Source organism: Phaenicophaeus curvirostris, chromosome 2, assembly GCF_032191515.1.
Source record: "Phaenicophaeus curvirostris isolate KB17595 chromosome 2, BPBGC_Pcur_1.0, whole genome shotgun sequence".
NCBI classification, from domain to species: Eukaryota; Metazoa; Chordata; class Aves; order Cuculiformes; family Cuculidae; genus Phaenicophaeus; species Phaenicophaeus curvirostris.
The window spans coordinates 29317808-29340290 of record NC_091393.1 but is presented as its reverse complement, the minus strand read 5'-3'; positions in this window follow the sequence as shown (position 1 = coordinate 29340290).

The following is a 22483-nucleotide window of genomic DNA, read 5'->3' as shown; positions in this document are numbered from 1 at the left end:
CAGCTATACTGATTTAGATAAATATAATGTTGTAAGAGGAAATAATAGAAATGGGTGTTAGAGATTAATAAGTCAAGCCATTGCTAATTGATCAATTTACTTCTAACTACAGAGGGAAAGCATTATTATGGTTTAGTGTTTGATAGGAATGGTTGGACCTGATGATCCGGTGGGTCTCTTCCAACCTGGTTATTCTATGATTCTATGATTCTATGATTATTTCCCATATCGCGGACACAATCATACCTAGGCAAAGATGTCATGAGCAAATGTAACTTCACAGAATCACAGAATAACCAGGTTGGAAGAGACCCACCGGATCACCGAGTCCAACCGTTCCTACCAAACACTAAACCATGTCCCTCAGCACCTCATCCACCCGTGCCTTAAACCCCTCCAGGGAAGGTGACTCAACCACCTCCCTGGGCAGCCTGTTCCAGTGCCCAATGACCCTTTCTGTAAAGAATTTTTTCCTAACGTCTAGCCTAAACCTCCCCTGGCGGAGCTTGAGGCCATTCCCTCTTGTCCTGTCCCCTGTCACTTGGGAGAAGAGGCCAGCACCCTCCTCTCCACAACCTCCTTTCAGGTAGTTGTAGAGAGCAATGAGGTCTCCCCTCAGCCTCCTCTTCTCCAGGCTAAACACCCCCAGCTCTCTCAGCCGCTCCTCATAAGGCCTGTTCTCCAGCCCTTTCACCAGCTTTGTTGCTCTTCTCTGTACTCTCTCCAGAGCCTCAACATCCTTCTTGTGGTGAGGGGCCCAGAACTGAACACAGTATTCGAGGAGCGGTCCTATAAGCCCTTTAATTTTTGCTGCTTTCATTATTTACACACCAATCAAACAGGTCTATCAGGTCCTCCTTGAAAGCTCTGTAATGTTTCCCACCTAATATTTCTTTCGGTGATGATCATCATTTCTGCATTTGCAGTGTATTCCTGGTTTTTGAGGCACTTTAACATGCCAGGTAGCATCTTGCCGTGGGGGGTGATGGAGCAGGGAAGATGCTGTGGAGCTGCAGGGCAGCCCAGGGGGATGCACCCACCAGATACCCAAAGGTCCTGCTCCACTGTGTGACCCAAAGGGCTGGATTCAGCGCTGTCACACCAAGCAGCTGGTACAGCTTCTGTGGGTTGGTAGGACCTTCGTTGCTTAGGTTAAAGGTAATTAAATACATTGCAGTCAGGAAGAAGGAAACATAATCCGGTTTTTATTGCTTGACCCAGTGAAACAGCTACATCGATACAGCTACATCATTTTATGTGGACTAAGGATCTGGCCGTTCAGAATAAATCAGCAATTTTCCTATCCCTTATTCAGCAGGATGTAGTCTGAGGTGACCTTTTGCACGAACCTCCTAAGGCCACAGAAACTGAATACTTCCCAAGCTGACCATCTGACTCATCCTCGTAAAAAGTTACTCTGTATTAGAAGGTCAAAAGAAAAAGAAAAGAAAAGGCTCCTCAGCAGGGAGCTGCCCTTTGGGATGTTAGGTAATTTAAATTAACTGGCATCATGCTGAGCAGCTTACATTTCTGTATCTGTATGTGAGTGGGAACAGCTAAGGTCAAAGGGTCAGCCTCTTCTTCAGTGGAAAGACATCCCTTCGCTGCCCCTTCCTCCGTCAGCGGTTTCTTTTGGGTTCTACTCCTGCATTCTGCATGTGATGGCAGAATAAACCAAACTACTGATGCGACAGCAGAAGTCAAAATAGATTTCTCTTTCTCCTGCTTGTCACCTTCCAGGATTCCTTCTCAGAGTTGCTCAGTGTCCTCACATTTCCACTAAGGATAGAATGCCTAGTCCCTAGAGGTAGGAGATTTTTTAGGAAAGGCAGCATTAACTTGTGGAACTACTTGAATGCAGGAGTTTGTAGTAAATGGATGGAACAGAAGCTATTGGGAACTTCTTTAAACATGATCTCTAGCTATTACATAAAGAAAAAGGCAAAAAGTGAAATCATGTTTCTGTTAACAACATGGTGGAAATTTAAATGGTCTTGTAGCCTGTCATCCCAGGACTAGGTGTCGGAGTCAGAGTCTCTGGCGCGATGGCTTTCTCTGTAAGGCTGAGTTTCCTCAAGCTTTGCCTGCTATGAGTTAATGGAAGAAATAATAACTCAAAGGGATTTTACAAGAAAGCACTAATTTCTTTTTGGAAAAGTGCTCTGATGCTCATGTATAAATTCAGCAGACTGCTTCAGGAGAAAGGGAAGCAGTTCCATAGGTTTTGTTCTCATTCAGATGCAGAGGTTGTTTTATTTTGATTCAATTCAGTGTGATTTAACTTGATCCAGTTCTGTTCCCATCAGCATTATTCCCTTGTATGATTTTTATTTGAGATTTGAGGATTTTTTATTTTCATTTAGTGTATGAATGATGTGTTCTGCATCACAAGGACAATGAACCTTCAGTAAAACTTCTTTCCCCTGGGAGGAAGGACAGGTTGATATTCTAAGCCAGTATAAGGTAAGGTTGTGATGCTTTATTCCCCACTCATTCATTTATTCATTGAAATTACCACTAAGAAACACAAAAATGACTGAAACATTTTGAACAGAACACAGCCGTTATTACCGCTCACGAGGTAGCCACAAAAAAAACTCAGTAGCCTCTTTAGAGAGATTTTGCAGTTTTAAGAATTTCCTTTAAAGGAAAGATCACCCAATGCAATAGTGCAACTCAACAGAATGAACTTCTCATGCTTTTGAAGTTTCTGAGCTCCACTTGGCGTTTCACACCACGTCAGAGGTGTGCATTATCTCACTGTAACACCGTCTTGCCATGTCTGCTTGCATAATTAAGCTCCTGCATACTAACTAAGACAGTCAATGGGTATATTACTGTTAGGTTTAATAATAGAAGAACAGGTCAAACAGATTCAGAGTTGTGGCGTATCTCTAAACAGAGATTGCATTAGAGACTGAAGGCAGGAATGTTTATTTGTGTAACTGCCTTGTCACTGAACAATTGACTCTCTTCATATTATTCTCACCAAACTAAAGATGAAGAAATTTACCACAGTCTTCGAAATGCTGTATAAATTAGGATTCCAGCCACTTATCAACTGCTAACGGCACTGGGTGATAGGGAGCTGAGGTGTGAGGCACACCAGCAATTAAATTTATGCCTCAACTTTAATATCTAAAGCTGCTTGTGCCAATCATCTATGTTAACCTCCCAGACAGTAAGTTGAAGGGTGATTCGTCTCACCTATTTCTGACACCTATTGTGGAGAAGAGGTGACTCATCCTTCAGGGCTGCCTGTTTATTTCTGACTATGATTAGAAGGGTCTTGAGTGACTAGTTTAGGTATAAACAAGTAACATGTAGATATCTCCACCCTGTAGATAAATTCCACCCTGCAGAGCAGGGAAGTATCCACTAAACATGCTTTTTGCCCATAGTCAAAGGTCCACATAGAGTAAGGAGAGGGAGACCTAGGCTGATCTTCACCAGTAGGCTATTCCACAGCAGAGAAGGCTCATTGGCACAACTACTGCTGAGTTGGAACACCCTGTAAAATCAGCTGTGTGCTTGCTTTAATAGCCTGACCTGAAATCCATGCCATAATTTTTTCACTGCCATTGTTACCTACTCTTTCTGAATTAACAAGATGCACTTCGGTCACGTCTTCCCCTTTCAGATTTTGTGGAACCTAAATTTGCGACCCACCAGACCTACATGAGACGGGGAGCATGGGATGCTGCTCTGTCTGCCAGTGATCATTACTGACTTTGATCTTGTTAGCTTAGAACTTCTTTTCAACCCAAAATGTGTCTACTGAATTGGAAACTGGTCTTACTTAAATTGTGCATGAGGATATCATTCCCACCAGGCTCCCCAGCCGTGGGGAGACAGACCTGTTGTTTTCCTGAGTCATAGAATCATAGAACCATAGAACTGTTAGGGTTGGAGGGGACTTGAAAGATCATCCAGTTCCACCCCCACCCTGCCCTGTGCAGGGGCATCCCACTTTATCAGGTTACCCAAGGCCCCATCCAGCCTGGCCTTGAGCACCTCCAGGGATGGGGCAGCCACAACCTCCCTTGGTAACCAGTTCCAGTGTCTCACTACTCTCATGGTGAAGAAATTCTTCCTAATGTCTAATCTAAATCTGCCCCTCTCCAGTTTCTACCCTTTCCCCCTTGTCCTATCACCACAAGCCTTTGTGAATAGTCCTTCTCCAAGTCATGTGACAACGTATCCTTGAGAGAATCTCAAATCCCAGTTGAGTTTGTGGCCTCTTGGCTAAAGAAGATCTATTTAATTTTTCTGTGCTGTTAGACCACTTTACTTGAGGACTAAGATAAATCTTGAGACCAACAATAACTCAGTTCAAATAATGCCACCGCAGACTAAACAGCTGCCAACAATTGCCAGATGATTATACTGAAGTTCCTATCTTGATTAGTAGATGAAAAGAGCTAAGATAAGCATCTGAAATGTTTATGTAAACCATCACAGGGATCTGAGAGCAAATCTGATAGCCAGAGTATGCTCAGACATTGTGCTAACAGCCCATTTGGAGCCATTAGCAGATTGCCTTTACCTGATCATTGTGTCATTGTATTAAAATGCAATTAATAGAACTTCTAACACCTTTTTTTTGGCAGAAGGACAACACTTTTACTAGAAGTTTATCCAAAGCTTGGCGTGATGGTACTCCTCAGTTTCAGCCATCCTGCCATCAGGGAGGTTCCCCATCAGGAAGCAGAACTCTGCATTTTTTTGTAACTGTTATGCATGTGGTAGCAGAAATTAGATTGCAGAGCGGTTGTATTCACGCTGTGGCCTGAAGGAGTACATAAGTCAACTATTAACGAAGGGGCTTACTGTTCACCTCATCTTGCTGTCTCACACTACTTCTCCCTTGGGATTTCCTAGGCAGATGGTTAATATATATTAATTACCTCACTATAAGTGCCCTCTCACTCTTCTTGCCATTTTTCAAGTGAGCCCAGAAAATACTTTGAGAAAGTTGGGTGAAATCTAAATTAATCTGGACATCGGAGGAGAATCTTTCATTTTCTCCGTTGCCAATTTTTGAAGGTAATTTAATTTATGCTGTTGTATATAAAATAAAGTTAATGAAAATTAATTTCACCAAACCAAAAGTAGTAGGAGTGAGCTTTCCATCACACTGTTATATATTGAATATGTTGAAATAGTCTCTTTATCTAAGATATGTGGCTTGTGGAAAACTAAGCAAGAAAAAGCACAGATGATGCAGAAAGGTAATCATTTCTTGTCACTGATTCTATATGTGCATTCATGGGCACATCTCCCCTGAGAGAACGTTATTTATGGCAACATCTCATAATGAACTGAGAATTCTTCTGGTAAGCAGAGCTTTAGAGAAGAGCTGCATTCCTGTCGGAGTACAAGGATGCGAAACACATGCAATGATTCCATTTTATAAGAATTTTTATGCATTAATATGGGGCACATGAAACTTTTCCTTTTGCTCTAAATGAGTCCTGTAATACTAAACCATAAAGTTACTTGCATGCAAAAGGGGAAAACATGCTACACAGTCACCAGAATTTTGTATATATTTACACTCAACTAATTGAAATCTGAGTCCCAGGACAGAGTGATCTCTTTATCCTTTTTCCATCATTTGTGATATCAGTTGTGCTCTTCATCACATGGGGTAGGATTGTTTGTACTATAAGTATATTTCTTGACATGCAAAGTACTAGTGGAATCAAATACAATCTAGAATGGTGGACAGATTGTCACAGATACTAGAGACTAGGTCCAATGAATTTGAAGGAATTATGACACTCTCCATGAGAGAATCAGGTCTTTGAATACATCTGAATACATTTTATTTGAATACAGTCCCTCCCCAGCTTTCCTGTAGCCCCTGCAGGTACTGGAAGGTCGCTAATTGCGTATGAACTCAGGTGAGTGATCAGTTCTGCAGAAACCATGTGTTGCCTTTTTAAGGAGGTTAAAGCATTTTGGCATAAAATGTAAGTTTTGGCTTTTCTTTACGGAAGATGAGTCAATTGGACAACTGAATGCCCATGGTATTTTGGGATGTTGAGTCTTCTACGGGAACTTGTTCTGAATGAGAATAAAATGTGCAGGCAATATCTCACGCTGATGTCTGAAGCTTCAACTCTATTCAGATGAAGTAAAAGAAGCTCCACTCCCTTCTAAAACTTTTCCTAATAAATGTGTAATGGAAACACTGAGGCATCAGGAAATAGGAAAGGATGCCTGGGTGGAGAAAGTGAGGGGAAAGGAAAAGGAAACATAAATTTGGGCACCCTGAAGATGCAGAGTTATGATTCAGTTCTTGGACACCTCTCGTGCTATATAACCTGAGGGCAGAATACATTATTGCAGGGGTGAAAATGAGTTGATAGATGGAAAAATTTTCCTGCAGATTTCACAAAGCTAAAACTAAATTTATACCAGTCCTATAGTTATGCAACCCAAAGTAATGGGTATAGTTACACAGTCATAAGTGTGGTAGTATTTTAATTAAAATAATAATTACGCACCAGTTGTGACTGATTTTCAAACAGGTTTTTCTGTTTAGGAAGAGGCTGTTGCATGTTGCCTGCTATTTTCACAGCAATGAATTTTTACACTTTATAATAATTTGGGCATGTTTGACCCAAAGGCACAAATCTTTGCAGCTACAAATTCATTAATCTACTTGCTGCAAAAATCAGAAGAGTTTTGAAACATCTTCTTGCAGAAAATCTGCACTGAACAATGTTGTGGAGAGTGCTGTCAGCAATATAGATGGATCAATTTGGAAGCTATTGAAGGAGAGGAAGGCTCCTCTGAAAAGCAAGAAGGTGTATGACCTTCTGTACCTATGTATCATTCCCAAATTTCAGGAGATGCATCCTGAGAAACAACCTGGAATATTTCATTTTGGTTCCCATCAAGAGTGGTCAGTTCTGCAATCTTTGCCTACCAGGGTAAATCCTTGGCTCATATTATGTTATCTGATCATATCAAACTCATTGCAGAATATTACTCCTACAGCAGCCTATGTAGCAGATAAACATCACCTGTGTTCTGCAGAGGCATGGGGTGACAAAATAAGTGTCACTTATATCACTTCTCACAATTGATAGGTGATAGGACAAGAGGGAATGGCCTCAAGCTGTGTCAGGATGTTTAGACTGAATATTAGGAAGAATTTCTTCACTGAAAGGGTTCTCAAGCACTGGCAGAGGCTGCCCAGGGAGGTGGTGGAGTCACCATCTCTGGAGGGGTTTATAAGACAGGTAGGTGAGATGCTTAGGGATATGATTTAGAAGTGGACAGGTACAGTTGGAGTTGATGATCTCAAAGGTCTTTTCCAACCTAATGATTCTATGATTCATAAATATGCATAAGAACTTGGTGGTAAAGGTGAGAGTAATTCTGGGTTTCTTGTACCCCAGTTTAGTGTCTACCCAGTTCATATGGGCTACCAAGAGGAGGGAGGTGCAAAACATCACTATACAGAACACAGTTTGTTCCCAGTCCATACTGAATGAAGCCAAGAACTTGTACGTTATTTTTTAACAAAGAAATCATTTCATTCCAAAAAAGCAGCATTTTAGCGAACTCCATCCTTGAGCCAGAGCCTCAGCCACTGAAAGCTGGAGATGTGAAGGTTGGGGTTTGTTGAGGTGGCCTCTCCTGATCAAAGAGCACTTCAGTGGGAACCCCTCAGTCGAAGCAGAACTCCCCTACTCAAATGGAACTGCACTCTGTCATACCCACTGGCTCTGAACCAGTCAGCACTCCCCTACGTTGTGGCTGATTCCTTCTGTCTTCCCATCTGAGCTTGAGGGAAGCACATTTCTATTCCTGTCATTTCAAGTTCCTCTCCTGGTGGTCATTTCACTGCTAAGAACCATCATCATGGTCCATGATGGCAGTAACACACCTAAAAATTAGGGTAAATTTAGTTCAGATGTGTGTGAAACTATTAGGGTTATTATCAAGGCAGTTAAATCAAATAACATATGATATAATATGCTAAAGTGAAGTAATCTGACAACTAGGCAAAGAAATAAATAACAAAACATGCAGACTTCCTAAAGGAACTCACATGTAAAAATTTAAGAGCATGGAAAGATACAAAGACAGATCTGCAAAGGACGTGACATCGGTAATTATGTCCATGTTTTTTTACATGTAATGTGTTAGTATCTTCCAAATTTTTCCAATCTCACGTAAATAAGGCAAGAATTATTCTCTGCTAAGGCACTGCTATGATTTTATGAGATTTATTGAGAGACTGCAGTATTTGTTAACACAGTTAAGAACTCACAATTGGTTCTCAATGTGGAATAAAAGGTTTGCATCCAATGCCTTGATGTACTTGTAGGAAATTTACATTTACTTCAATTGGTTAAGTAAGGGTAAAAAACACGAACTGGACCGATTTACTTTGGGAGTTGTCTGTTGAAATGGTCAGCTCAGACAAGCACACAATTAGAATTATATTGGTCTTTTCTCTTTACTTCCAGTCTCCCGTCAGTGTATTTATGAATCTCAAGAGGGATGCTTTTTGTCCTGTTAGCCTTAATTACATTTTGTTTAGCTCACTGTTTAAAACAAAAAGCTCTCTCCAGCAAGGCTGAATTTATGGATCCCAAGTTTCTGTAAGGATGAGCAGTTCTTGTTCTAAGTTGGCTCTTTGCATACGTGAACTTTTTCGGATTGGCTACATTTTTATCTACGAAAGGGGAATCTGACCTTGCAGCTAGGAGGGAAATAACCTAAGTGATCACTCCAACAAGTCTGTAAAAGTGTTTTAAAGATACAGAAGTAGAATCCAAGCTTAAGCAACATTTTCTATCACTTTAATTTCATTATTTACCCTAAGTATGATTCATAAATTAAAGTAATAAAAAGCAGGACAACATCTGTTCCCCACTATGTGAATAAGAGGGAGTTTGGACATTTGAGAAGTTGTTATGCAGACATTACATTCTACATGGGAACATACGAAGAGTGTTTACAGTAAAAGTAACTTCTGATGCCTGCTTGTATTTCTTTTAAATGTACACATATGCCTTAAGATTTTGGTACACAAGTACTACAACTTTTATTCTAAATTTAATCTTGAAATGAGACTCCAATAAATGGATGAAGTAATGAGAAAAGACTCAGGTGTATGCTTTTATTTTTTAAATACTTTCATGTATCATATTTAATGAAATAGCTTGTGCATATCCCCGCTGTATCTCCCCGATTAAAAGTCCAGGCTTCCTCTGTGTAATTCAGCTAATATATGTGAGAAATATGTCCCAACCTGGCACTGGATTTTAAAGCTTTCCAACCTTATATTCATTGCAATGTTAACCACTAATTATTGCTCCTAATAAAATCCCATGGTACATCGATTTATAAGTAGGGATTGCTTAATTCAAGATCAAAGCCAAAGCTTTTTATTCGTATCTTAAGAGATGAAGGATGTAATTGAGTTCATATATGGGCTGTTAAGTAACTTGCATATTTGCCTCATACTTAAAACTACTTCCTGAGCTGGTGTGCTCGCCCTTTTATCCGGGGGTATGAAGTTCAAACAGTAACACTGCTGAAAGAGAGCTATAAAAAGGGATAGATTTGGAATCCCTGCATCCTGATTACCCAAGATAAGAAGGTACTTGGGAGTGGAAGCAGAGGTGGTGAGAGCTAAATTAGCTGTCTTTGAGATAAAAAGTTAATTTCCTTATGAGACGAGCCCAGCTGAGCAACTGTCCTTTTTGAAACTAAATGCTCACACTTAAGGCAGCAGAAAACTTTTACATTTAGTGGAGATAATCATTCATGGCTCTGGTGGTTGCCTGAGCAGAGAGCATGATGGCATATAGAAACAACTAAAGTGATAAACATCTGCAGAAGAATGCATTCCACCTGTAAAACAGCGGGTCCTGGAAAAGAAAAAAGGGAAAAAAAAATAATACATGCAAAAAACCGCTTTTACTGTGAAGCTAAAAATATGCAAGATTTTCTTACAGAGCTCCAGAAGTGATTATAGCTGATCAGAGCCCAGAGAAATGCCAATTACTTGCTTCCCAGATTGCTCAACATAAGTGATCAAGTGCACGCGCAGCTGATAGTTCTGCACAGAAACATTTTGCACACATGCTGCAAAATTCATACCCCGAATATTGAAACTTATTTGTAAATATTTTGCTCAGATTTAAACAATGCATTTGTCTTTGGAAGCAGCTGGTGTTTTACTGTTATACTGATTTCAGTGTTGAGAAAGAAAACAATTTATGATTGATGCTAGCAGTAACAAGCTATGCAGCTTGGTGTGTGCTTTAAAAACCCTTCAAATTATGGTGTATCTCCATACACATGGCAACAAAGGAAAAAGCAAAGAGACTTGCAAGTGTTTGTGTCAGATAGGATTCTTCTTTGGACACTACCCTTTCTTTCTGGTCTGAAATATCTTATTATGTATAGGGCCAGTAGGAAGTCTAAGGGAGGATCTCAGGAAAACAAGGCACATAGGCATGGTCGCTTTCATTTATAGAATCATAGACTAGGTTGGGTTGAAGGGACCTTAAAGATCATCTAATTCCAACACCTCCCACTGGATCAAGGGCTCCAAGCCCCATCCAACCTGGCCTTGAACCCCTCCAGGGATGGGGCAGCCACAGCTTCTCTGGGCAACCTGGGCCAGGACCTCACCACCCTCATTGTGGATAATTTCCTCCTTATGTCTGGTCTAAATCTGCCCCTCTCCAATATAAAGCCATTGCCCCTAGTCCTATCACTATAAAGCTTTATAAAAATTCCCTCCCCAGCTTTCTTGTAGCCCCTTCAGGTATTGGAAGGTCACTATAAATTCTACTCAGAGTCTTCTCATCTCCAGACTGAACAACCCCAGCTTTGATTTGAGCCTCGAGCAACCCAAGTGTTGGAGATTGGTTTCGAATACCATCGAATACCGTGTCCTCCTTAGTTTCTCTGCCATCTCCTGCTTCTCAAACCCCTTACCTATCTCAATTTTCCCCAGTCCCTTCATCCGGACCTGACTGGTGGCTGTGCTGGGAGCAGCCTGGAATGCGGTCGGTTCCTCCCTGCACTGGAAGCCTGGTTAGGACATCCTGGGGTGCTCAGGGAACACTTACAGTGGTCCTTGGCTAGAGGGTTAGCTTTAGTGCCCATCTTTCTTTTGATCATTGAGATCTTTTGTGGGGTTTTTCACCTAGGTCAGAGGCAAACCCTTTGCTGAATGTTTACAGATCTGTATCTTCAGAAATGTTCTCCCATCCTTGCTGTCAAAGCTGTGGAGACACATGAAGAGTGTCATTTATAAATTGAAGTATAAGAAAACACCTATAATTTTCTTTGCTTGACAAAACAAAAGTGCATAATCCAGATTGGAGCTCGGCATTTTCACGTTGCCATTTCAGTCTTTGCTGGGATGTTACTCCTCTAGCAAATACTCTGGACTGACTCTCCGGGCATTTGCCTCCATAGAGACTTCAGTCTGTGCCCTCCCATGTTTCAGAACATAATTTTTTCGGTCATGTAATTAAGCAAACTAGTTCATTATAAGGAACGTTAAGGTGTTAATTCCATTCCTGCTTGTGAGTTTTTTTAGGCTTGTTTACCTGTGAAGCCATGTGTAACTAAAGAAAATCCCCACAGCGAGTGGTGGAAGATAGAGAGAGAAAAGGCCTCACTACTGCATTTCTTTAAGCTTTAGTCCAAAATCTCCAAGCCCCCAAGGTTTAATTATTGTGTGCAGTCTAGTGTTGAATAGGAAAAAGGGACTGTAGCATGAAGGAAAGATTTTCACACTGATACTCACAAAAGAACAGGAGCATTAAATGAAAGAAAAAAAAAAAAAGTTCTAAGGTTCCAAATGCATTTGAAGTGAATAAAAGGGAAATAACTGGCAGGGACTGAGCAAATTATGAATGGAATTATAAATATTGATTATTTATACAGCTCTCCAACACAAAATACATATTTGGGCTTCTTGCAGCAGAATAAATAAACCAGAAGCATACAAGTTAGAGTTTTTTAAGCTTTCTTAGGCCTTTCCTTTATCTCACATCAAGTTTGGTTACTGGCTTAAAAGAACTCAGAAGGTGAAAAAGACCTCACACTATTATTCACTTCAGCACATGTGTGACCTGAAGAGGATTAAAGGTTTGTTCAACCTCTATTCATGGTATTCTTGCAGAGTTTTCAAAGGACCTTTTAAACAAAGGTTGCCAAACAAAGCACTTCTTTTGTTGCTACTTAGCTGTGGCCTATTGTCAATTAATAAGCAGGTTTTCACTTCAGTGTAATTGGGGCTTTCAGTTCTAATTGTTGCATGCGTATAGAAAATGTGAATGTCATATTAATAATGACATAAAGTCTTGTATATGTGTGTGTATGCACACACCCCCCACACTCCTCCACCACAGACACCGGCACACATTGCTCCGTGTAACATGGCACACTGCACCGTTAGAGCAGGTGCTGTGCTGCACCACCAGCTGGGCTGCATTTCAGTTCATAGAATCATAGAATCATAGAATCACCAGGTTGGAAGAGACCCACAGGATCATCGAGTCCAACCATTCCCATCAAACACTAACCCATGTCCCTCAGCACCTCGTCCACCTGTCCCTTAAACCCCTCCAGGGAAGGTGAATCAACCACCTCCCTGGGCAGCCTCTGCCAGTGCCCAATGACCCTTTCTGTGAAAATTTTTTTCCTAATGTCCAGCCTGAACCTCCCCTGATGGAGTTTGAGGCCATTAGTCTCTGTCTCCAGAAAATGCGTTGATGTTTTACAGATAGTCTATATAAATATTAGAGCTAAAGCTGGAGCAGGTACTGTGGCTTCTTTTTTTTTTTTCCAGCCACCAATATATCTTTAACATTTTTAATTAATTGAATTTAATTTTCTAGATTGGAATTTTACCATGGATTGACTTTCTGGAAAAGTATAAATTAAAGATGGTCCACTTCACTTTGATGACTTTATAGAACAGTTTGGGTTGGAGGGGACCTTAAAGCCCATCCAATTCCACCCCCTGCCATGGGCAGGGACACCTCCCACTGGATCAGGTGCCCAAGGCCCATCCAACCTGGCCTTGAACCCCTCCAGGGATGGGGCAGCCACAGCTTCTTTGGGAAACCTGGGCCAGGGCCTCACCACTCTTATGGTGAAGAATTTCCTCCTTATGTCTAGTTGAAATCTGCCCCTCTTGAATTTATACCTATCCCCTCTCATCCTGTCACTACAAGTCTTTTTAAACAGCCCCTCCCCAGCTTTCCTCTAGGTCCTCTTCATGTCCTACATATACAAACTCCTTCTGCAGTCCATCAGACATAGATTATTTATATGATTGCAGAGTCATTGAAGCAGCTAGCTTCACGTCACATTGACAAGGAATACACAGAATTTGGAATGTTTTTTGGGGTTTTTCTGAATTTCAAAGCCAAAGGTTTACAAGCAAGATCTAAAGTCTTCACAGAAGGTCTGCAGCAGTGATATTCTTTCCCTGGTGACATTCCTCACCACGCAAGGAGGACCCGAGACAAGATTCAAGGCAAGCAAGTTGCCTATTTTATAGATATATCCTGCATAATAAAAAACAGCTCATCATATACCGTTTCTTTCTCATACTGAAGAAGTCATTAACCTCACTTTTTAGCTTTTTAGATTAAATGTCATGCACTATATCACATTCTAACTTTTTAGAAGCTTCATCTGGCATTCTTGGGCAAGATCTGTAGACACCACGTGGGAGAAAATAAATTTCAGCACTTATATTTTTCATCTCCTGTCAGAAGCGATTATTCTGACTCGATACAGCACAAACAAAAGTACACACCCTCAGTGCCCCAAAACCTGGCATGGTTTTAACTCAAGACATTTCATCCTGAAAAGTAACAATAGGGCATTTTCTCCCATGTGACTATGGGGTATTTTCTCCAGTTTTCTCCCTTTGGTGCTACCAGTTGTACCAGGAATTCTTGAATAGGACCTATTTCATTTCTGAGTCTGATGTGGGAGTTGTATCCAGAGTATCTTGTAATCTTTTATTGCAAATGTTACTTATTGGTATTGATATATGTCAGGGACAACCCTAACACTAGGACCTGCACAGACCTAGAGGAACTGGATGGGCTTTAAGGTCCCTTCCAATCTAAACCATGATTCTATGATCTATGTTTGACCTTTTGTAGTAAGTTTGTATCATTTACTGTTTTATGAGCTTCCTGTATGCTCTTTTCTATTCTCTTTACAAATACTTCGAGTAGCATAGATCAGAGCGAAGAGCAGATTTCTGAAAGTGTGGAGCAAGTGTCCAAAGAGACTTTCTCCTGTGATTATTTTTGCCTCAAAGATGGAAAGGCCAAAGACAGACTTCAAGTCTGTTGTCCTGTGAGAGTTTAATCCTTTAGAACCTGAAAAGATAATTGTGCTTTGAAGATCCAAATACCTAAAATATGGGAAAATGTGGCTATGCAGAGTGTCTTCTGTCTGTTTTCTGGGGGAAAAATACCAAACAACCCAAACTTAGAAAGAACTGTCTCTCTTCTTGGGGAAATACTTAAGTAATTAGTTATTGCACATTTTGGTACAGTATACACCACAAATATGCAGTTATTAAATAGTTTGCAGTGATTTGCAGAAGGATTAATTTACCTATCTACCTATAGTTAAGTCTAAGGTAGCAGTTTTCATACTCAGGTGCATCGCTAAGCCCTGCACACGGTTTTTGTCAGCATTGGGGGGATAAATGCACATCAAAAGGATGTTTCAGGGCATCCTAAACCAGGCGTAACAGCACAGCAGGGTGAGTCACCAGCTGGAGCAGCGCCTGTCTTTCTCCATTGACTACAGAGAGCTCTTAAAAACTCGCTGGGCGAGACATCTAACTTCTAAAAGATAACAGGTAATTGAGATTAATCTTACCCCACATAATTCATTTAATCCTCATTATAACTAAACTTTTGCGAGCACAAGTATCTGGGCTGGTGTCTGTGGTAAAAGACTTCTGTAAAACTTATTATTTCCGATAGAACCATTTCCTCTGAAAAGGTTTCCAACCAGTCCTGGATCCTAAAGACTCACTTACATGGAAAAATAAGCACATTTGACCACTTTTCCACGTAAGTAGAAATTATGCTAATTTAATTACATTGATAAACTTCATGTGGAAATTAATATTTTAGAATGAGAAGGGATTTAAAATACAACTTCTTTTCCAGAGAAACATTAGCAAAACTTAAAATGCAGAAGGAAAAAAACCTCTTAGACAAACAAATCTCCTTCTAACACTCAGCGAATGTGTTTGCTGATACAACTGGAGCGTTTTGATTTATCTTCTTATTTTAGACTGCCACTATATGCAAAATAAATTTAAAGAGACATAGGAATACAGAACTGTAAAAAAGCATAACAAATTAAAGAGTGTTTTTTTGCAAACTTGAAGTCCTTTTTTTTTCCTCCTATGCATCAGACTGCTTTGTAATAGAACGTCAGCTGTGAATTATTGACTTTTGGATGACTGATTTCATCCTTATGGCAACCAACTTATAGCTTTTTTATCTTATCATGATACTTTTTAATCCTTAACAATATAGAAAGAGTCTTGATTCTGCTCCTGACTTAATAAATTTGCCTGCCCATTCAAAAACATTGGGAAGCATTGTCAGCTGCTGTTGCAAGCAGTCCACGTGCCAGTTTAATTGTTAGTCTGTCATTAAACTCTGATACTCCAAAATGTTAAAGAATATAAACACCTTACATTTCATGAGAAAGATTTTGATAGCCAGACACCTGCTTAAAAATTAAGGGGAACAGAGAAAGGAGATGGATTTTGCTACTGCCTCAAGCCTTCTGTTTATGAGAACAGCCTTCCAACAGTCTGCAGCATGCCAGTCTGGAGTCAAAGTCATTTTTTCCACTTTGCCCTTGCTATATGTGTTGGACATCAGTGTCAACACCCACATGCTTTTCATGGAGTCATAGAATCCCTAAGTTGGAAAAAAAACTTTGAGATCAACTCCAGCCATACCTGTCCACTACTAAACCAGATCCCTAAGCACTTCATCTATCCATCTTTTAAGCCCCTCCAGGGACGGGGACTCCACCACCTCCCTAGGCAGCCTCTGACAGTGCCCGAGAGCCCTTTCAGTGAAGAAGATTTTCCTGATGTCCAATCTGAATCTTCCCTGGTGCAACTTGAGGCCATTCCCTCCCATCCTACCACCTGTCACTTGGGAGAAGAGACAGCACCCATGTCACTATGACCTCCTTTTAGGCATTTGTAGACAGTGATAAGGTCTCTCCTCAGCCTCCTCTTCTCCACGTTAAACAACCCCAGTTCCTCAGCTACTCCTTGTAAGACTTGTTCTCCAGCCCCTTCCCCAGCTTCATTGCTCTGCTCTGGACTTGCTCCAGCCTCTCTATCCTTGTACCGAGGGGTCCAAAACTGAACCCAGGATTCAAGGCGCAGCCCCACCAGTGCTGACTCCAGGAGCAGAATCCCTTCCCTGGCCCTGCTGGTCACGCCGTGTCTGATCCAAGCCAAGATGCCATTGGCCTTCTTGGCCACCTGGGCCCCTGCTGGCTCATGTTCAGTCGCTGTCAACCAACACCCCCAGGTCCCTCTCCTCCAGGCAGCTTTCTAGACAGACTTCTCCCAGTCTGTAGCACTGCATAGGGTTGTTGTGCCCCAAGTGCAGGACCCTCACCCCCTTGTCCTCAGCCCATGGATCCAGCCTGTCCAGATCCCTTTCAAACAGGCTTCTATAGGCGATAGAGGGAATCTCTGAGTTGCTGCCAGCTCTTTTTCAGTTATTAATAACGATAAAATAAGCTACTTACAAGCCAAAGATTTCACGTACTAAAAAGGTAGTGGGATAACCATTTAAAAAGGAAAGAGGGTGGTGTCCAAGCTGGCATTGAGGTTGTGGGGGTGGAGGTGCAGATAGCAGCAGCCTTCCCCATCTCCCCTTCCCTGTGCTCTCATGTTCTGATCACAGTTCTTGCAGTAGCCTGGCAAGTCCACAGCAACAGGCACGAGCCAAAGATCAGGCAGGTTCTTTACCAGCTGCAGCTGCAAAAGGGCTTTTCAGAGTCCTGTCAGAAAAGGGACAAGCTACGTGCTACCTCTAAAACATTGCAGGTGTTCCACTGAGAGTTCAGAAGGAGAAAACTTTGCTTCCAGTTAAATCCCTTGTTGCCTCTGCTTCTCCTGCTACAGCGCCTGGCCAGGCTGGGGGAACTGTAGAAGCAAACTAACCCGAGAGTGGCTGCTGGGGTAAATAATCCCTTGTGTTTGGTTTTCGAAGGAAATCAAGCTACATACATATTATTTCTCATGAAGTCAGCTCATAAACTATAAAGCTGGTGAAGGGGCTGAAGAACAAGTATGACGAGGAGCGGCTGAGGGAACTGGGATTGTTTAGCCTGGAGAAGAGGAGGCTGAGGGGAGACCTTATTGCTCTCTACAACTGTCAGAAAGGAGTTTGTAGTGAGGTGGGTGTTGGTTTCTTCTCCTGAGTGTTATGCGATAGGTGATATGATGAGAGGGAACAGCCTCAAGCTCTGCCAGGGGAGGTTCAGGTTGGTCATTAGGAAAAACTTCTTCACTGAAAGGGTTCTCAAGCACTGGCATAGTCTGTCCAGGGAGGTGGTGGAGTCCCCATCCCTGGAGGGGTTTAAAAGATGAGTAGATGAAGTGCTTAGGGATGTGATTTAGTAGTGGACAGGTATGGTTAGAGTTGATGATCTCAAAGGTCTTTTCCAACCTAGGGATTCTATGATTCTATGATCTAAATGTAGCCAACTGGCCATCTCCCTTGGAAAAAGTCAACTATATTTCCTAATATTTTCCCAATTGCTCTCAAAGAAAGGACTGATGCATATTAAGCAACAATCATGTCAGCGTGCAAGTGACCTGAGGTGCCAGTGTGCCACCAGGCACTCCTGTGAGCAGTCTCCCCATGCAATATTGTACAAATTCCAGCAGGCAGTGGATTCCGGGAGTATAAATTCTGACCATGGAGTTCTGCAGAATTTACCTACTGACAAATAGGTGTTTGTTTAGCTCTTCCATTCGACAGTATGTCACCTCAGTGAATCATTTGCCTTGTCTTTCCCATAACCTTCCCCTTGCACAAGGCAAATTCCTGAGTCATCATTTGTTGTGGATGCAGAGGTCCAGGTCCTCAGTCATAAAACTGTGCAACTCCTTACCCTGGAGCATTAATCTGCTTCCTGAGGCTTATTCCTCATCCCTTGGCCACCAAGCACACTCACTTTCAATGCTGTATATGTCACTTTTTTTTTATTATTATTATTATGTTTCATTTAGCTTGCCAGCTTTCTTTTCTATATTCACCATTTCATTAATTGTGTTTTCCATTAATTTATCATTATTTCATCACTCCATCACTAAAAATAATGTGCCTTCGCTCTTCAACCTGTCCCAAATATCACATAGCTGAAAAAACTCTAAACTCCTTTGCACTTCTTTCTCAGCCACATAGGAAAGACAGTAAGAACCCGGTGGCTTAAACTCCTTTCCACTCTATTTATTGCAAAGTAGCAGCAATCACTGCACAGAAGCCCTGCAGGGCGGGACCTGTTTTAGCAGTAGTAATTATTTCAGCACAGGACAAATAAGCCTTAATCAAAGATCAGGGATGGAATACTTTAAGGACAAGAGAAGAATATGGGTGATGGAAGTCCCTGGGAGATTTTACAGCTTAAATATTACATTGGAAGGAACTGGAGAGAGAAGCTTGAGGACCACGCTGAGACAGAAAGCAGGTTGTTATGGGGAGATGTAAAGCCCCTTCCCTCCTTTTTCTGTTTTCCTTCTGCTCCATGGTGCATCTTGGGCTAGCAAATAGATAAAACATTATCAACAATTTGAAATGAAGTAGTTGGAACAGGTATAATGGTATTTAGAAATTCAGGTAAGACATTTTCAAGGGTTAAAAAGTTTTGGATGTGAGAACAGGCAGCCGAGACTCAAGGAAATGGCATCTAGAAAAGGAGAGGTATCTAGTTAAAAACAAAGTGTGATCATAATATTCCGATTTTCAATCCTTGTAACTTTGTTTTACATAAAAGTCATCATATTTTTTTCTATTCTTTTATTTAATTCTCTTAAGTGGGGTTTTTAATCAAATTCAAATTCTACCATGGTTTAAGAAAACTTAAGAAAATAAAAATTCTGAAAATTTATTCAAAATACAAATTCTACCCTGAAGAGAGAAACTACAGAAATTCTCTAGGTACTCCAACATTTCTAGTAAGGTGAGCATGGAAAGCACTCAGATAACATTGTTTTGAAGAGCATCATAAAAATGAGTAAGAAAAATAGAAATACACATGGTAAGAGGGCCTTTTTACTTCCCCTTGTTACAAGAGCAAATGGACATTCAAATAAAACTTAAAAATGACAGATCCAAAATTGATGAAAGACTCATTTCTCCTCTTGATAAGAAGTGCTGTTATGTTGAAGGTTTTGTTGCTACAAAACACAGTTAAGACAAAGGCCTTGGGAGATTTCCTATATCAGTCTGAAAACAGATTGAGAAAAAGCTACATTAAAGATCTGCCTGGAGAATTGGATTCATTCAGAGCATCAGCAGAAGGAAATTACCAGTAGCTCCATTTGTGATTGAAGTGGAATGCAATGAAGTGAACCCCCTAAGTGGTTGCTCACACTGGAGGTCAGGAGGAATGGATGAGAGAATAACAAATAAGAAGATTTTCTTGATTTTTTTTTTTAAAAATCATAAAAGCAACGGAATTTGTGTGTCTGACTCCCAAATTAATTCAGAGAGCCTAAATCAGTGGCTACAAGTATTCTTTTTCGAAGTAGGAAGAGCATCAGTTGTTCAGCACTAAGAGAAAAATTACTTTTGCTGTGATTCTTTAACACTGCTATATTAAAAATCCAGGTTTATTGGAAGTGTTTCACTCCAGACATTTAAAATAAATGGAGACAAAATACATGGACCTTGCAAAACTGCCAGTGAATTGCCATGGGTTCATTTTCAAAGAATCCATCAAATGACCAGGTAAGGAGCAAAAATATCGACAGCTACTATCTGAGTTGGAGAAATAGATTGAAAGGCAGAGGTTTTGTATGGTAGAAGCCATATAGTTACCGTGTGATGCACAGAAAATTATTACTGGCCTTCCCAGTAGCAACCACTTGCACCTCTTTCCAGGGCTCCCAGTACACAATCCCTTCAGGAGATCCTAAATGTGCTGATGTAACGAGTGCAGAGAAAACCAACACCGTTGGTCCAAATTCATCACGGGAAGACGTCCCACAGGAACTCTGCAGTGCACAGCCTCTTCTTTCTTTCCTTTGAGGTTTGCATTTTGTGTTTACACAGACTCGGGACCAAAGAGGGTTTTTATCTCTCCTAATTTTAACCATGTGGAAATTAGACATCTAATTTCATGCTTTGTGGTCAAAGGAGACCAGCATCACTGAAGCATGGTGTATCCCAGCTGTCTTTGACATATGTCTTTGGATGGGACAAATATCCCTTTGTAGGTACCTGTGACCACTCATTAATTATAACGGGAGCCTCAGTGAGTAATGTAGCCTAGATATATCACTCTTGGAAGATAAAGCTGGATGAGACGGATGCACCTCTGGCTTCAGTGATCAAGACCCACTTCCATGTGCAACTTTCTATTAGTAACAAGATTTCCAGGACCCCTCTTGTGCTAGCCAAGAGGGTCGGCATCACAGGCATTCAGCCACTTCAAGGATCAACAGGCAATAATAGAGAAGACAGCTAATAAAAATATTCTTACAGGTTATAAATAAATCACACTCCAGGAGGTTAGATAAAGTTAAACAAAGAGAAACACTTCCACGTACCTACTAGAATGCTATTCAGTTTTCAAAATCTGCCAAATTATAATTATATTTTTAAAGTCTTGCTTTATCTCATCTTATACTTCATGGAACCACAGATGTGCTATATTATAATTGCTCTGAATAAACTCACGAAAGTTTTTCCAATTAGAATATTTCCATGTTTTTTCCCCTGGAGAAAAACTTACATGTGGGCAAAAAGTTCATAGTTTCTGATGAGGAGAGTTAAAATAAAATCTTGCAAATATTTCATAACAAAATTTCATAAGGAATCTCTTTGTTTTGTTTTTCTTTTCTTAAATCTTGACTCAGAAAGTCCTGTCTGGAATTCAGTGGGTCTATTTAGACTGAAACCAAAAAGGTTTGGAATATTATTTCAGAGTGTCCGATGATTTCTATTGCAAACACATTATCGGATGTTTCTAAGATGAAACTTAAAGACCATTTCTCTGGTGAGAAATCTCTGCTCTTTGACTTCTTCTCCCTGCTCAGAATTCAGAAAGCAATTGTAAAGTGTCAGACAACTTCCTGTGAGGGGGAAGATCCATTTTTAGAACAGAGAGCCTCAGTCTGTTACACCAGGGTTTAGAGCCTCTCATTAAGATGAAGGCCTCATTCTATTACTTGTGACAAGAGAAGACAGTCCCTCCCCAGACTCATTATGTGTGAGAGGACCACTAGCTCCCACATTATAGAGACGTGGGGTGCAGAGGGTACCTGGCTGCTCAAGGTCATGTAAGAAATATGGGGCATTCCCGGAGCAACGCTCCACTGATTCAACCACAAGAGGAGAGCTACAAAGATGATCCAAGGGCTGGAGCACCTCCCGTATGAGGACGGGCTGAGAGAGTTGGGGTTGTTCAACCTGGAGAAGAGAAGGCTCCGAGGAGACCTTATAGCGACCTTGCAGTACCTGAAGAGGGGCTACAAGAAAGCTGGGGAGGGACTTTTTACGAAGGCTTGGAGTGATAGGATGAGGGGGAATGGGTATAAACTGGAGAGGGGGAGATTTAGACCAGACATAAGGAGCAATTTCTTCATGATGAGAGTGGTGAGACACTGGAGCAGGTTTCCCAGGGAAGCTGTGGCTGCCCTATCCCTGGAGGGGTTCAAGGTCAGGTTGGATGGGGCTTGGAGCCCCTGATCCAGTGGGAGGTGTCCCTGCCCATGGCAGGGGGAATTGGAACTGTATGATCCTTAAAGTCCTTTCCAAACCAAACAATTCTATGATTCTATATTTTCTTTAATGTATTATCTAAGCTCCTTGCAGGAATGCTGCTTTTCTGAAAGGCAAAGGGGGTCATAATATTACTCAGAATATGACACAAGGATGAAGGAAATTGTTTAAATCCTCCCTAGCTGCTGGCTCAACAAGCTGTCTGCTCCTCACAGTGCAGTCAGAAGTATGGGATTAACACACCTTGATAGCATCACTGGTTCATCTGGCTATGGACCACAGTGGAGCCAAAGTTCAGGCTTCTGAAGGATATTCAGGATCCCAAGAGACATAGGAAAATCCTGTCGCGACTGCAATATTAGTGACTGCCATGAATCCATCTCCAGTCTATTTACATCTGATGATTTCACAACTTTGTCATGTAAATACACTACATTCCTTTGAGATTT